This window comes from Lontra canadensis, unplaced genomic scaffold (assembly GCF_010015895.1).
Source record: "Lontra canadensis isolate GAN:19392208 unplaced genomic scaffold, GSC_riverotter_1.0 scaffold16, whole genome shotgun sequence".
In the NCBI taxonomy this organism is placed as follows: Eukaryota; Metazoa; Chordata; class Mammalia; order Carnivora; family Mustelidae; genus Lontra; species Lontra canadensis.
The window spans coordinates 14,088,800-14,103,107 of NW_022631010.1; positions in this window are offsets into that span (position 1 = coordinate 14,088,800).

Sequence of the window (14,308 nt, forward strand, 5' to 3'; positions counted from 1 at the left end):
AACATTTGATAAAGCAACCTTTAATAAGAACCAAACCAAGACAAAAAAAATAGTGTGTGTGTGTATCCATAAGAAAAAATTGTACTCCATCATTCAATCTTTTCTCAATTAAAAATAGAAACATTGTTCCTTAGTCTACCTCCATCTTCTATTTTCAATTATATTCTTCTCCTCCTTCCTTTTCCATTTTCCACATGATCTATAGTTCAGTCTCTGCTGTGAGCATGCCAAGAAGGAAAAGAGAGATATTGACATCTCTATGGACCAAAAGGTTTTAAAATCTCCAATAACTTCACCAACCATTTCTGTTGCAAAGACCCCCACAGAGAAAAATAGAGGAACAGAGAAGCATCGTTCCATGGAGAGGACATGTCCTCCAGAAATTACTAAGCCAAAAGCAAATGAATATGGCTTATAGAAAAAGCTAGCCTGCAAACAGAACTCTGATATCTCTAATGTCATTTTGACCTAGGACCGTAAACTTATGAGAAAAAGGTGATTTTTCTCCTCACAATTTTGGTATTAGGCAAGTGCTTTAGTTGAAGTAAACAAAACCACTTGTCTAATCAGAAAGGGATTTACTAAGAGATATTAGTAGGTATCAGAATTAGTAGTTAGCCAAAGGAACAGACAAGCATGACCTTCCAGAATAAAAGCACAAACCATGCTGAATAGGTTAAGTTAAAAAAAAAAAAAAAATCAATGCCATTGTCATTTCACACAGTGAAAGGAAAGAAACTGACTTTTTTGCAAGGACTTTTGCCACAGGCACTAGTGTCACTTGTGATGGTTTTTAATAATATGCCAGCTTGCTTAGGCTACAGTCACCAGTTATTTATTTAAACACTAGTCTAGGTGTTGCTATGAACGGATATGGGGGATGTAATTCAAGTCCCTAACGGGTTGACATGAATAAGGGAAATTCTGCTGGATAACCTGAGTATGTTTTACTGAATCAGAAGACCTAAAAAAAAACAGGGATAAGGTTTTCCCAAAACAAAGTGAAAAATTCTGCTTGTTGACAACAGTTTCAGCCCATGCCTATGTAGTTCCATCCTGCTCATGATCTTCCCTTCTGGACTGCCTATTCTACAGATTCCAAACATGCTTCAACTCACACAGCTGCATAAATCAGTACCTTGTAATCCATCTTTCTAGGTAGATATACAGAGAAACCCAACTGCCCACCGCCCTATGACAAGATTTGGCCTTTTAAATTATTACCATCTCCCAAATCCAAAGCTTGCCTATAACCAAAGTAGAATCCTACCCAAAACAATTTTCTCCTGTTCCCCACTTCCAAACCAATGTCTCCCATAGGTATGTGTAAGTCAAAACCTATAAGCTAGCTCTAAGAGAAGCTGGGAACTCAGTTCTGATTTCTGCTTTGGAAAGACAGAATTCCTCACAAGAAAATTTTCACAAACACAGAAAAGCTATCCAAAAGATTGAAAGCAGTCATGAATATAATCATTACTCCCAAAATTTCTGGCTTCTTAAAACTTCTCATAGAAAGAATTCACTCTTTGACTTACTTATCCCAATCAGTAATTTTACAGTAAGCTTTACATAATTGACATCATACTGGCTTTTGTTATACAAACACATGTGATTTTTTTTTTCTGGGTTAATAAATACAGGTCTGTGTGTCAATCAGAATGGTCTAGATTATTCAGCTGTAACAAATAACCTCCAGATCTCAGTGGCCATTAATTATTTTGTCCATGGTACAGCCTTATGTGGTTGGGTAGAGGGCTTTTTCAATATAGTCACTCAGGAACCCAAAATGATAGATACTTTTCCATGAAACATACTCCATAACTGCCAAGGCAGGAAAAGGAAACCCGGCATATTGTGCATTCTACCTTAAAACTTCTACAAGAGGTAACACAGGTTGCCTCTGCTAACATTTTGTCAAATGAATGCAGGCTATACTAAATTGTGAAGGTTCTGGCAAATGTAATCCTACCATATTTTTTAAAGTAGTAGAAAGAGGAGCCCTCTTACGCTGTTGGTGGGAATGCAAGTTAGTGCAGCCACTCTGGAAAACCATATGGAGGTCCCTCAGAAAGTTGAGACTAGAGCTATCCTATGACTCAACAATTGCACTGCTAGGAATTTACTCCAAAGATACAAATATAGTGATCCAAAGGGCCACCTGCACCCCAATGTTTATAACAGCAATGTCCACAAGATCCAAACTATAGAAAGAGCCCAGATGTCCATTGAAAGATGAATGGATAAATATGTGGTGTGTGTGTGTGTGTGTGTGTAGATATACATATATATTTTAATACACACACACATATATATACACACACACATATACATACACACAACGGAAAGCATTCCACCAAAAAAAAAAAAAAAGAAATCTTGTCATTTGCAATGACATGGACAGAACTAGAGGGTATTATGCTAAGCGAAATAAGTCAGTCAGAGAAAGACAACTATCATCTGATCTCACTCATATGTGGAATTTAAGAAACAAAGCAGAGGATCACAGGAGAAGACGGGAAAAAATAAAGATGAAATCAGAGGCAGGAGACAAACCATAAAAGACTCTTAATCAGAGGAAACAACCCAAGAGTTGCTAGAGGGGAGAGGGGTGAAGGGATGAGGTAACTGGGTGATGGACATTAAGGAGGGCACGTGATGTGATGAGCACTGGGTACTGTATAAGACTGATGAATCACTGAACTCTACCTCTGAAACTAATAATACACTATATGTTAATTAACTGAATTTGAATTTTTAAAAAACTGGAAAAAAAATGAACTGCAAAAAACCCCTAAAACAACAACAAAAAAATAGATTATTTGTTAACCTTGACTACAAGTTGTAAACACCTATAAAAGAAGAGATGCATTATAAAGATATGATTTAGAGCCTTCCCATCTGGGCTAAATAGAAAATTCTAGGGCAATGTGAGGATTTCTAGGATGAGAAAGAAAAAGGAAGATAAAGCATCTATATGTGCTCCCCTTCCTGGGTATAACACAGGTCAGTAGGGAAAGGAACTCACCGAATATATCAACACCTACAGAGTTATTACAGGAACCTGAAAACATCAGGAAAAGAATGAATGGACCCAGTTTATAGGTGCATCTTTAAGGGGAGGGAACTTCTGTTAAGGAGTTCCATGCAGGGGTGCCTGGGTGGCTCAGTGGATTAGGCTGCTGCCTTCGGCTCAGGTCATGATCTCAGGGTCCTGGGATCGAGCCCCGCATCCGGCTCTCTGCTCAGCGGGGAGCCTGCTTCCCCCTGTCTCTCTGCCTGACTCTCTGCCTACTTGTGAGCTCTCTCTCTCTCACTCTCTCTGTCAAATAAATAAATAAATAAAATCTTAAAAAAAAGAGGAGTTCCATGCATTCAAATGTGAGGGCAACAAGAAAAGAACAGGTGCAAAGAGTTGCATCTGAAGATCTTCTGTTTCCTCATGGTCTTTAGGAGGCATCTAGAAAGCCCAGAAATTCCCTTTGCCTCAGAGAGGAGGAACAGATGTAGGACAATGGCTTGAGTATGTGATAAAGAAGCCACACTGTACCTTATAGCAGAGGCAAAAAGACTGGACCCAGTCAGCAGTAGGGGCTGAAAAACAGTTCAGAAGGCAAGGCAGTGCCTGTCACACCTCAGCAGCACTAGTCCCATAACAAGCTAAGTCATCCATGGCAAAAGCCACTGATGATCTGAGGATGGCTGTCTCCAAGGGTTCCACCAATATTCCACAAAACTTCCCTTCATACACCAGTCAAGGAGGCTGGACAACAGAAGAGATTAAATCATGCAAAACTGAGGGTTTAAATGGAAAATAGAGTTGGCAGCTTGCAGGATGCGCACCCAAGAGGAATATTAAAAATTCATTAGGTTACAGGAATTAAGATTTTATTCATATAATTCAGTCTAATTTTGTATAAATGTGGGATCCAATAACAAATACCTTCAAGAGCTGTATTGAATTAGTGTCTATTTCCATGGAAGAGTGGACCATTGATGAACGTTCAAAATAAGTATGCACAAAATGAATACCCTCCAGGTATTCTTTTGAAACCGTACTCTGTAGCAACTTTATAGATAAAATGATTCTAGAAATTTCTCAGTGGAAGAACATTTGTTTTTAAACAACAAGTGTCAGGGAGGATGTGGAGGGGAAAGAGCACTTATTCACATTTGGTGAGAATGTAAACTGGTGTAGCCACGTGAAAAACAGTACGGGGTTTCCTCAAAACATTAAAAATAGAATTACCACACTATCTGGTAATTCTCCTACTGGGTATTTATGCGAAGAATAGGAAAACACTAATTTGAAATACACACACTCCTATGTTTACTGCAGCATTATTTACAACAGTCAAATTGTAGAAGAAGCCCAAGGGTCCACCAATAGATAAAGGGATTAAGATGATGTGTATATATACACAATGGAATATTACTCAGTCATAAAAAGAATGGAATCTTGCCATTTCCAACAACATGGATGGATCTAAAGAGTATAATGCTAAATAGGTCAATGGCAAATGTGTTATGATTTCACTCTTATGTAGAATTTAAGAAACAAAACAAATGAAGGGGGGAAAAAAGCAAACCAAAAAAGAGACTCTTAACAACAGGAAACAAACTGATAGTTACTAGGGGAGAGGGAGGTGGGGGAATGGGTGAAACAGGGGATGGGGATTAAGAGTAGTACACTTACTGTGATGAGCACTGAGTAATGTACAAAATTGACTAATCACTATGTTGTACACCTGAAACTAACACTGTGTTAATATACTAGAATTAAGAATTTCTTACAAGGAAACAAAAGCAAAAATGAACTTTTGGGACTTCCTCAAGATCAAAAGCTTCTGCACAGCAAAGGAAACAGTCAACAAAACAAAGAGGCAACCCACGGAATGGGAGAAGATATTTGCAAATGACAGTACAGACAAAAGGCTGATATCCAGGATCTGTAAAGAACTTCTCAAACTCAACACACACAAAACAGATAATCATGTCAAAAAATGGGCAGAAGACATGAACAGACACTTCTCCAATGAAGACATACAAATGGCTATCAGACACATGAAAAAATGTTCATCGTCACTAGCCATCAGGGAGATTCAAATTAAAACCACATTGAGATACCACCTTACACCACTTAGAATGGCCAAAATTAGCAAGACAGGAAACAACATGTGTTGGAGGGGATGTGGAGAAAGGGGAACCCTCTTACACTGTTGGTGGGAATGCAAGTTGGTGCAGCCACTTTGGAGAACAGTGTAGAGATTCCTCAAGAAATTAAAAATAGAGCCTCCTTATGACCCTGCAATTGCACTACTGGGTATTTACCCCAAAGATACAGATGTAGTGAAAAGAAGGGCCATCTGTACCCTAATGTTTATAGCAGCAATGGCCACGGTCACCAAACTGTGGAAAGAACCAAGATGCTCTTCAACGGACAAATGGATAAGGAAGATGTGGTCCATATACACTATGGAGTATTATCCCTCCATCAGAAAGGATGAATACCCAACTTTTGTAGCAACATGGACGGGACTGGAAGAGATTATGCTGAGTGAAATAAGTCAAGCATAGAGAGTCAATTATCATATGGTTTCACTTATTTGTGGAACATAACAAATAACATGGAGGACATAGGGAGATGGAGAGGTAAAGGGAGTTGAAGGAAATTGGAAGGGGAGGTGAACCATGAGAGACTATGGACTCTGAAAAACAATCTGAGGGGTTTTGAAGGGGCGGGGGGTGGGAGGTTGTGGGAGCCAGGGGGTGGGTATTATGGAGGGCACATATGGCTTGGAGCACTGGGTGTGGTGCATAAACAATGAATTCTGTTACGCTGAAAAGAAATTAATTTTAAAAAATAGAGTAAAAAAAAAAGAAATTCGAAAAAAGAATAATCATTTGTTTTTTCTTTCTCTAAAATTGGAGAGAATTCTTTAATGGCATCCTGTATGCTTATTATCCATATTCAATAATTATCAGTATTTTACCATTCTTGCCTTATTCAGTCTCTCTCGCTCCCTCGTTCTTTCTCATTTTCTTTCTTTTCCTCTTTAAGGTCAATATAAAAATTATAGGCAAATTTAAAGATTATAGCACAAAGAAATGAACTTCAAACCAGTATCACTTACAGCTATAGGCACAAAAATTTCCAATAAAACATAAGTAAATCTTGCTTCTGCATATACAGACATTTGTACACCCATATAAAAACATTAGGAAAAGCTGGGTTTATTCTAAGAATGTAAAGATCTTTTTCATTAAAAGTATCTATTAATGTAATTTGATGTAAGCTGATTAAAAGAGAAAATCATTTTCAACAGATGCAGGAAAAAAAACATTTGATAAAACCATCATCTGGTCATTAAAAAATAAATATTTGCAATCTAAGAATAGAAAAAAAACTTATTAAAACCTGATTGAGCAAATACATTCTTATAGGTAAATGATGGGAGCATTTACTTTAAATTCTGCAACAAGAAGAAGACACTCACCGGGCATGTTTTGTTTTGCTTAAAGGGAGCCTATTAAAATGAGAAAAGGGAATTCAAAATACAAATACTGTAAATGAACAATGAGGATTTTGTTATAGATGCTATAATTATTCTAACTGTCAACATAAGAAACTCAACACAAGTTAGTAGAGTTAATGGAAGAGTTCGACAATATTACTAGGTACAAAATCTTTATAAAAAATTGCATCTCTAGGTATAGGAATTAATAGTTGAGAACATACTTTTTAAAAAGCATTATATAAAATGTTCATAAATCTTATGTACTACAGATAAAATTAAAACATAATATTCAAAGACATAAAAGAGGACTTTAGTAATTGAAAAATAAACCAAGTTCATGGATGGGAAAACTCAATATGGTAAAAATGTCAGTTCTCCCAAAATTAATCTATAAATTCAATTTAATCCAATCAAAACACCAACAGTGTTTTTTTTTAAGATTTTATTTATTTATCAGAGAGAGAGAGAGAGAGAGCACAAACAGGGGGAGTGGCAAGCAGAGGGAGAAGGACAAGCAGAATCCCCACTGAATAGGGAGGAGCCTTGATGTGGGACTCCATCCCAGGACCCTAGGATCATGACCTGAACTGAAGGCAGACGCTTAACTGACTGAGCCAACCAGGTGCCCCACTAACAGTATCTTTAAGGAAGTTGCAAACTCATTTTAAAATTCATAAGGAAGAGTAAAGGATCAAGAATAGTCAAGATAATTGAAGAACATGGTAGGAGTCCCAGCCTACAAAACAATTATGAAAATGAAAGTATTGTAATTAAGATATTCTAATACTGGTTTAGGAACAGATGGACATCACACACACACACACGGAGCTCAGAAACAGAACCACGACAGGTCAACCTGAGTTAGAAAAGAATGGACTAGACCATAAATGTCAGAGCAACTGCTATCCATTGGAAATAAACTGCATGTCTAACACACACCATATAAATACTTCCCTGTTGGATTAAAAACCTTAATGTTGAGGGCAGAAAGTGTCTTGATGACTTTGGTATAATAGGAAGAATTTGTTTTGATAATGTACAAACAACAGAGAAAGAAATTATGAATCTAACCTCACCTTCTATTGAAAAATTTATGTGCATTAAAAGACATTTAAAAGTACAACAACACCTCACAGATTGGAACAAAATGTATGCAAGGTACACAACAAAGGAGTACTACCCTGTGTGTGTATGCCTTAGTCTCCTAATGCTCCTATCACAAATTACCACAAACTTGGTGGCTTAAACAACATAAATTAGTTATCTTGCAGCTCTGTGGTCAGAAGTAGGATTCAGTTCTCACCAGGCCAAAAATCAAGGTGTTGGCAGGGCTGTGCCTTTCTGGGGTCTCTAGAGAAGATCTGTTTTTTGCTCATTAAGGTGATTGACAGAATTCAGTTTCTTGTATTTGTATCACTGAGGTCATCATCTCCTTGCCAGCTGTCAACTCAGAGCTGTTCCCGGCTTCTAGATGCCACCCACATTTCTTCCTCCACTTGAAAGACAAAGATGTTTGGTTCAGTCCCTCTTAAGCTTTGAATCTCTCCTTCCATCTCACCTCTCTGACCCACCCCTGCTTCTCTCTCCTACACTTTTAAAGACTCATGTAATTACACTGATCCCACACAGATAACCCAGGATCATCTCCCCATCTTGTGGTTTTTAAACTTAATCACATCAGCAAAATCACTCCATGTAAGATAACATTCACAGATTATGGGTGTTAAGACAGACACCTTTGGGGTCCACTGCTTTGCCTGTGTATGTATCTGTCTCTTACAAATCAATAATAGAAACACAAATTACCTAGTTAAAAATGAAGGAGATGAACAAGAAATCCGAAGAAGCTCAAATGGGTAATGCAAAAAGGTTCTTCGTATCACTAGTAAACAATGGAAATAAACATTAAAATTGTGTGTCACTCACAACACCTAGTGTGGGTAAAAAGTGAAACAGTGGAAAATCCCATATTCTATTGACAGAACATTAAATATGGAAACCACTCAGGAGAGCAAATTGGCACTATTGGCCAAGTTAAACATCCTTATCCCTCAATCCAGAGACTTTTACATCTCTATGAACATCCCTGAGAAATCCTCATGCACAGACAAAAAGAGACACATACTAGGACGGTCACTGTAACAGCAATAGCAAAGTAAGAGAAATAAGTGTCCACGGAGAATGAATATTTTGTTTCATTAATACAATGGAACATTATACAGCACTGAAAGTATAAGACCCAGAAATCTATTCCTCAACATAGAAGAACCTCAAAAGATACTAGGTGGAAAAAGATATTCAGACTAAAAGATATTCAGACTAAAAATGCTGTATGTTTTCAAACATACAAAAAACTACATATGGTTTAGTGATACAATTATGTGTAGGAAAAGTATAAAGAAATGCGTGGGAGTGCCTAACACCAAATTCAGGACAATAGTTTCAAGTAAATGAGTAAAGAGGGAGTAGAGGACTCAGGACTCAGATCCATTAATGTATTTTTTGAAATATTTTTTAAATATTTTATTTATTTGAGAGAGAGCATGGAAGAGGGACATGGAGATGCAGGCTCTCCACTGAGCAGGGAACCCAACGTGGGGCTCAATCTCAGGACCCTGGGATCATGACCTGAGCCAAAGGCAGAGGGTTAACCAGCTGAGCCACCCAGGCACCCCAGTTAGTGTGTATTTTTAAAGTAAATGATGAGTACCTGAGTACTTTTAAAAATACACTTTGTATGTGTGAAGAATTTTATAGTTTTCCAAGAAAACTATCACTAGAAGAAATATGGAGAAAAATTCAGAAGGGGTAAATACAGATGCTATAAAAGTACCATGGCTACCACAATGACCTAGATGAAAGAAGAGAACCCAAAACACCATGATGGTAGTGGAACAAAAATGGAAGGGGGGATGCCACAGATATTTGGGGGAATTAATCTGCATAGCCAATTTAACAGATAAATAATTTCAGAACTCTAAGAAATATTTCATCTTTGTTCCTGCTTCCTGGCACAGAGTTCCTATAATCCTTGTAATCTCTAACCCTGGTCAACCCAGTTTCCTCTTTTGTTACTCACAATAAACCACTTTCAACCATACTGGAGTTTCCTTTAGAGATGCATAGAGGGGAGATTCTAAGGGGAGTTTAATTTTCTGGCTTGGGTGACTTTTTCTGACCAATGAGCCTACACCACTGGCATAAAAGAGAAAACAAGTCAGCTCCCAGAAGCTGTCACTGCCCACTATGTACTACGTGAAGTTGATGGTTATCTACCCAGCTCCTTCTTCCTTGTACAGGTTAACCCTGGGACTTGTAGTTCTCCTAGGGTTTCAGATGGTGCTCCAGGTGCCCACAGTGCTAACTTCCTTGATAACACAGCCTCCCCCCCCGGACTTTCTTCTCCATCCAATCTCACGCCCCCATGTCCCTTTATTTTTTGCATCTTAACCCATTAAATGATATGTACTCAAGCCCTTTGAGGCTTGCTCCTAGAGAAACTCAGATGGAGAGAGAAAGATAGCCAAATGCTGGAGGGGAGAAGGAGAATCTCAGCTGCAGTCTTACCCAGATACCTCCTAGTCGAGCTAGGATGGATGGAGAAAGACGGATGAAGATTCCCAACATGACTGGCACTGGGGCGGGCAGGCGGCAAGCTCCTGTGTGGTCACCCATGTTGCACCCCAAGCCTGACAACGTCTCCACAAGGTGTTCTCATTTGTGTTGTGCAACACCACCACCACAGGTGGCTGGTAAGACGTGCTTAATGAAACAGAATGACACATTAAATGTATACTGTCATTACTTCGATGAGAAGAATTACAACCAAGCAGAAGAATCTCTCCTTGTGGAAACACTGTTAATTGACAGCTGGGAAAAACTGTGGTGATAAAGTTAATTAACTTTACCAAGTTTCTCTGGATTTTACAATACTTGTCTTTTTTAAAGGCCATGGCCAGCTAGCTATCTTGGCACAACAGTTGAAAGCGTTCTGCAATAGTGACCCAACCTTCCTATGTCACAGTGAAGTCTGACATAAACGTATGGCACTGGAAAGAATGACATTCAGGTAGTTTGAACAGCTTTCTGGGGAAAATAGCCATCCCTGGCTTTCTTTACAAAAACTCTAGAGCTGTATTTTCCAGAGTACGATGCACGGGCAACTTGTATCAGAACTTCCTGTGGTACTTTTTGAAAGTATAGAATATTGCCATCAACCCTGGATCTGCTGAATCCAAATTAATGGGCAGATGGCCCAGGACTCTGCATTCTTCACCAGCTCGCTAGATAATTATTACTAGAAATGTTTATACTTCCCACAATAAGATTTTACCTTTATCTGGGTTAGCAAGCATCCTTTTTTTGAATAAGCAAATTAATGGATTTTTGACCATTCGTACATCAATATTGATTTAAACTAAAGGGAGCTCAGTTGCATTAAAACAATGGTTATCCAACTGCCTTCCAAATATGCCATCTGGACCCAGCATACGTGTGACCTAGCACCATCCCTACTCCTAGTGCACGGAATTATGCAGTTAGTGAACATGCAGGATATTTCACCATGATGATGTCAGAGTTTTAGCCTTTACACATTTTAAGCATTTAGGCCCATCATTGATATTCATCAATTTTGTGATTTTTCAGCTGAAGGTGACAGAAGCATTCTTAAAACCAGAAATGGATCAAAGATTAAAGAAAAAACAAATTTATTGATAGAACGGAGAGACTGAGCAGGCACAATAGGAAAGGACAGCCCATTCAATGCAATTAGTGATGGGTTTTTCAGCCAAAGGGGATCACACTGTAACAGAAGGAAAGCCTTTTAAGGAAAATTCTCATAAGTTGCCCAGAGACAACAGAGCACAAGGATGCTTATTGGGTATTTTGGTGCCATTTTTGCAGAGCAATAAGAGGTATCCAAGTGCCCATTTTATGAAGTGAAATTTTTATATTTTGTTCTATAGCCCATCCTTCCCAGGTTACAAGGCCATATTTAAAGCTAACCGCATAAAAATAAGGATTCCAGCCTCTTTCAGCATAAAAATTTCATAGCTTTATATTTTACAAACAGATGCATACTGGATAGTGTCGAACATAACACAATAAAAAAATAAAAATAAAAACACACATAAAATTTAGACACAAAGATTAAAATATACTAATACACTATAAATACACAAAATTTTAAATATAATATGCTTTAGTATCCTTCAAAGGAGTTAAGGAGGAAAGCATGGAAAAGTAGGAACAGCACACAGCCAGTATCTTTGCCTGATAACAGCGAACATCTTACCTTTGTCCAACACAGTCTAACAAGAAGGAATTTGTGACCAATTTTAATTAAAATGAACATAAAGAGAACTGACCTCCTGGCCCTCTTGTCTTTACTTTCTGAGAAGCATGTTTTTTTGACAACCAGGTGGGGAATATACTGTTAAACATATCACCTTGCCATCATATTTTGGCACCCCTGTGTCAGACTCCCTGCACTGATGGTACAGAGGCAAAGGCACAAAGTATGACAGGAGTAGAAGATCTCGTCTATACACTGTTGAAATGTATTCACGTGAGGGGAGTGCCAACTTCTGATGCCAACAGCTGTCAAAAGTGTTGGATGATAGCACCAATACTGTCATTTTTATAACAAGGTGGCCTTCCAATTAGACTTTTGTGAGTTCTCTGAAACAACACAAATGATGATACCTAAATTTTATCATTACCTGCAGGCATTTATAGGCAGGCATTTAAAGGTGAGGGGTTCATAAGATGATTTCCGTCAAAATAATACATCCTGTATATCTTTATCCATGAACGATGAATAGAGCCTAAGAAGGCATCATCTTGTACGTGCACATGGGCACTCTGTTTCTTGTAGTTAGCTCAACTGGATGACCTACTGTATACAATAAGTCAAATGAGGTGGAGCCTCACACGGCCGAGAAGACTTAATGGATGTAGATAAGAGGAGGTGTCATGCCAGATGAAAGGGTGGGACTAAGGAAGCTGTGGAGAGTGGCTGCCCAGGTGGAAGGACACTTAAGAGCAAACTGAGGGCAATTCATTCGAAGTTGGCCACTGCACTTGACTCCACATTAACAGATCAGTTGGATGGGGTCAATGATACCTAAGTACAAAGAGATTCTATTAACTAACTGCACCTCCAGTTAACATGACCACCCAAACTTGCAGACTTTGCTGGATTTTTTTTCCTAAGCTGAATTGAGCTCTATCTGGCATTAAAGAAAATCATCTGGTATAGGGAACATTTCATAGGATGTCAGGAAAAAAACACTCTTCTGAAATTTCAAGTGCACTGCTGAAGAGATGAGCTCTGAATTTTTTTAAGTGAGATTGCTGAATATCTTAGGTTATTATCTGAAAGGCATTTTCCATTGCTCTAAAATGAATCTTAAAATGAATGTTTGATATTTAAAACAAATAGATCATTAGATATTTAAGATAATTCTATTTTGAAACAAAATGTTATTTTATGTCATTTTAAAATGTGTGGATACATTTATTTGAAGTGCATTTTGATATTTCAAGATGGATTGTTAACAAACTTGTTGCCATTTGCCACAACCTATTTGAGTCAGGATCTTTTTTTAACTCTATATGCAAAAAATATTTGGAAAATGAGAGACACTACATGATAAGGTTGGTATAAGACTCCAAATGCTACTAGCAAGCCCTGATTTTGTATGTTTTCAGGCAACATCTCTAATAATCTCCTGGTTGCAATTAATAAGTAAATCTAATGAATTAGAAGTTGCAAATAAGTAAGACAACACTGCTTTTATCTGTCTATCGAAGGATCACCTAAGATTTTGTCAGGATCTCATTATAAAGAGCATTTGCAAACCACAGTGCTAAGGCAGGAGGAATTAAGCATGGAGCAGAGGCTCAGATGAGGCCTGATACAGGGCAACATGGAAGAAGGGACCCTGAGGAAGGAAGGAAGGAAGGAACCAAGGAAGGAAGGAAGGAAGCAGAGGGGAGGGAAGGAAGTGGGGGAAGGAAGGAAAGGGGAGGGGAGGAGAGAAGAGAAGAGGGGAGAGGAAAAGAGAAGAGGGGAGGGGAGAAGAGAAGAGGGGAGGGGAAAAGATTGGATACAAGCATAAAAAAGGAGATGGCAAAGAGAGATTCACCTGCCAACTTTTGCCAGATAGAACCTCTGTCCAGGACACAAAAACTGTTAGTGCAATAAAATTTCAGAACAACTGTGAAATTGATGGTGTTGCTGTAAGATTTTTTTTTTCATCCCTGGATCATATGTGATGAGAGACGTTTTCATGACTACAATCATACATGAAAATTGCATCCTAGACCAGATGACTCTACACCATAGATGAAACCTGACACCTATGAAGTAAAAACTGATAACCTTTCCAAACAGAACAGGAAATCAAACAGGATTATTAATTTTTATGCATGAGACACTGCTTCAAAGAACTTCAGTGCCTTTCTCTTTTAGGTTTTTTAAGATTTTATTTATCTACACAGAGAGAGAGGGGGAAAGAGAGTCTGCACCCACAAGCAGCAGAGTGGCAGACAGAAGCAAGATTCCCCACTGAGCAGGGAGCCTGACATGGGGCTCAATCCCATGGGATTATGACCTGAGCCAAGGCTCCCCATTCTCTTTAGTTTTTGAAGGGGGAAAAAAAAAGATGAAAAGTTAAACTTCCAGTTAGGGATGAGAGTCAAATTAGGATGAGAAAAATGTACAGAACACAGTAACCAGAGGGGAAAAAAAAATTAGTTGTAACTTCAGTGGCAACTCAGCAACGGTA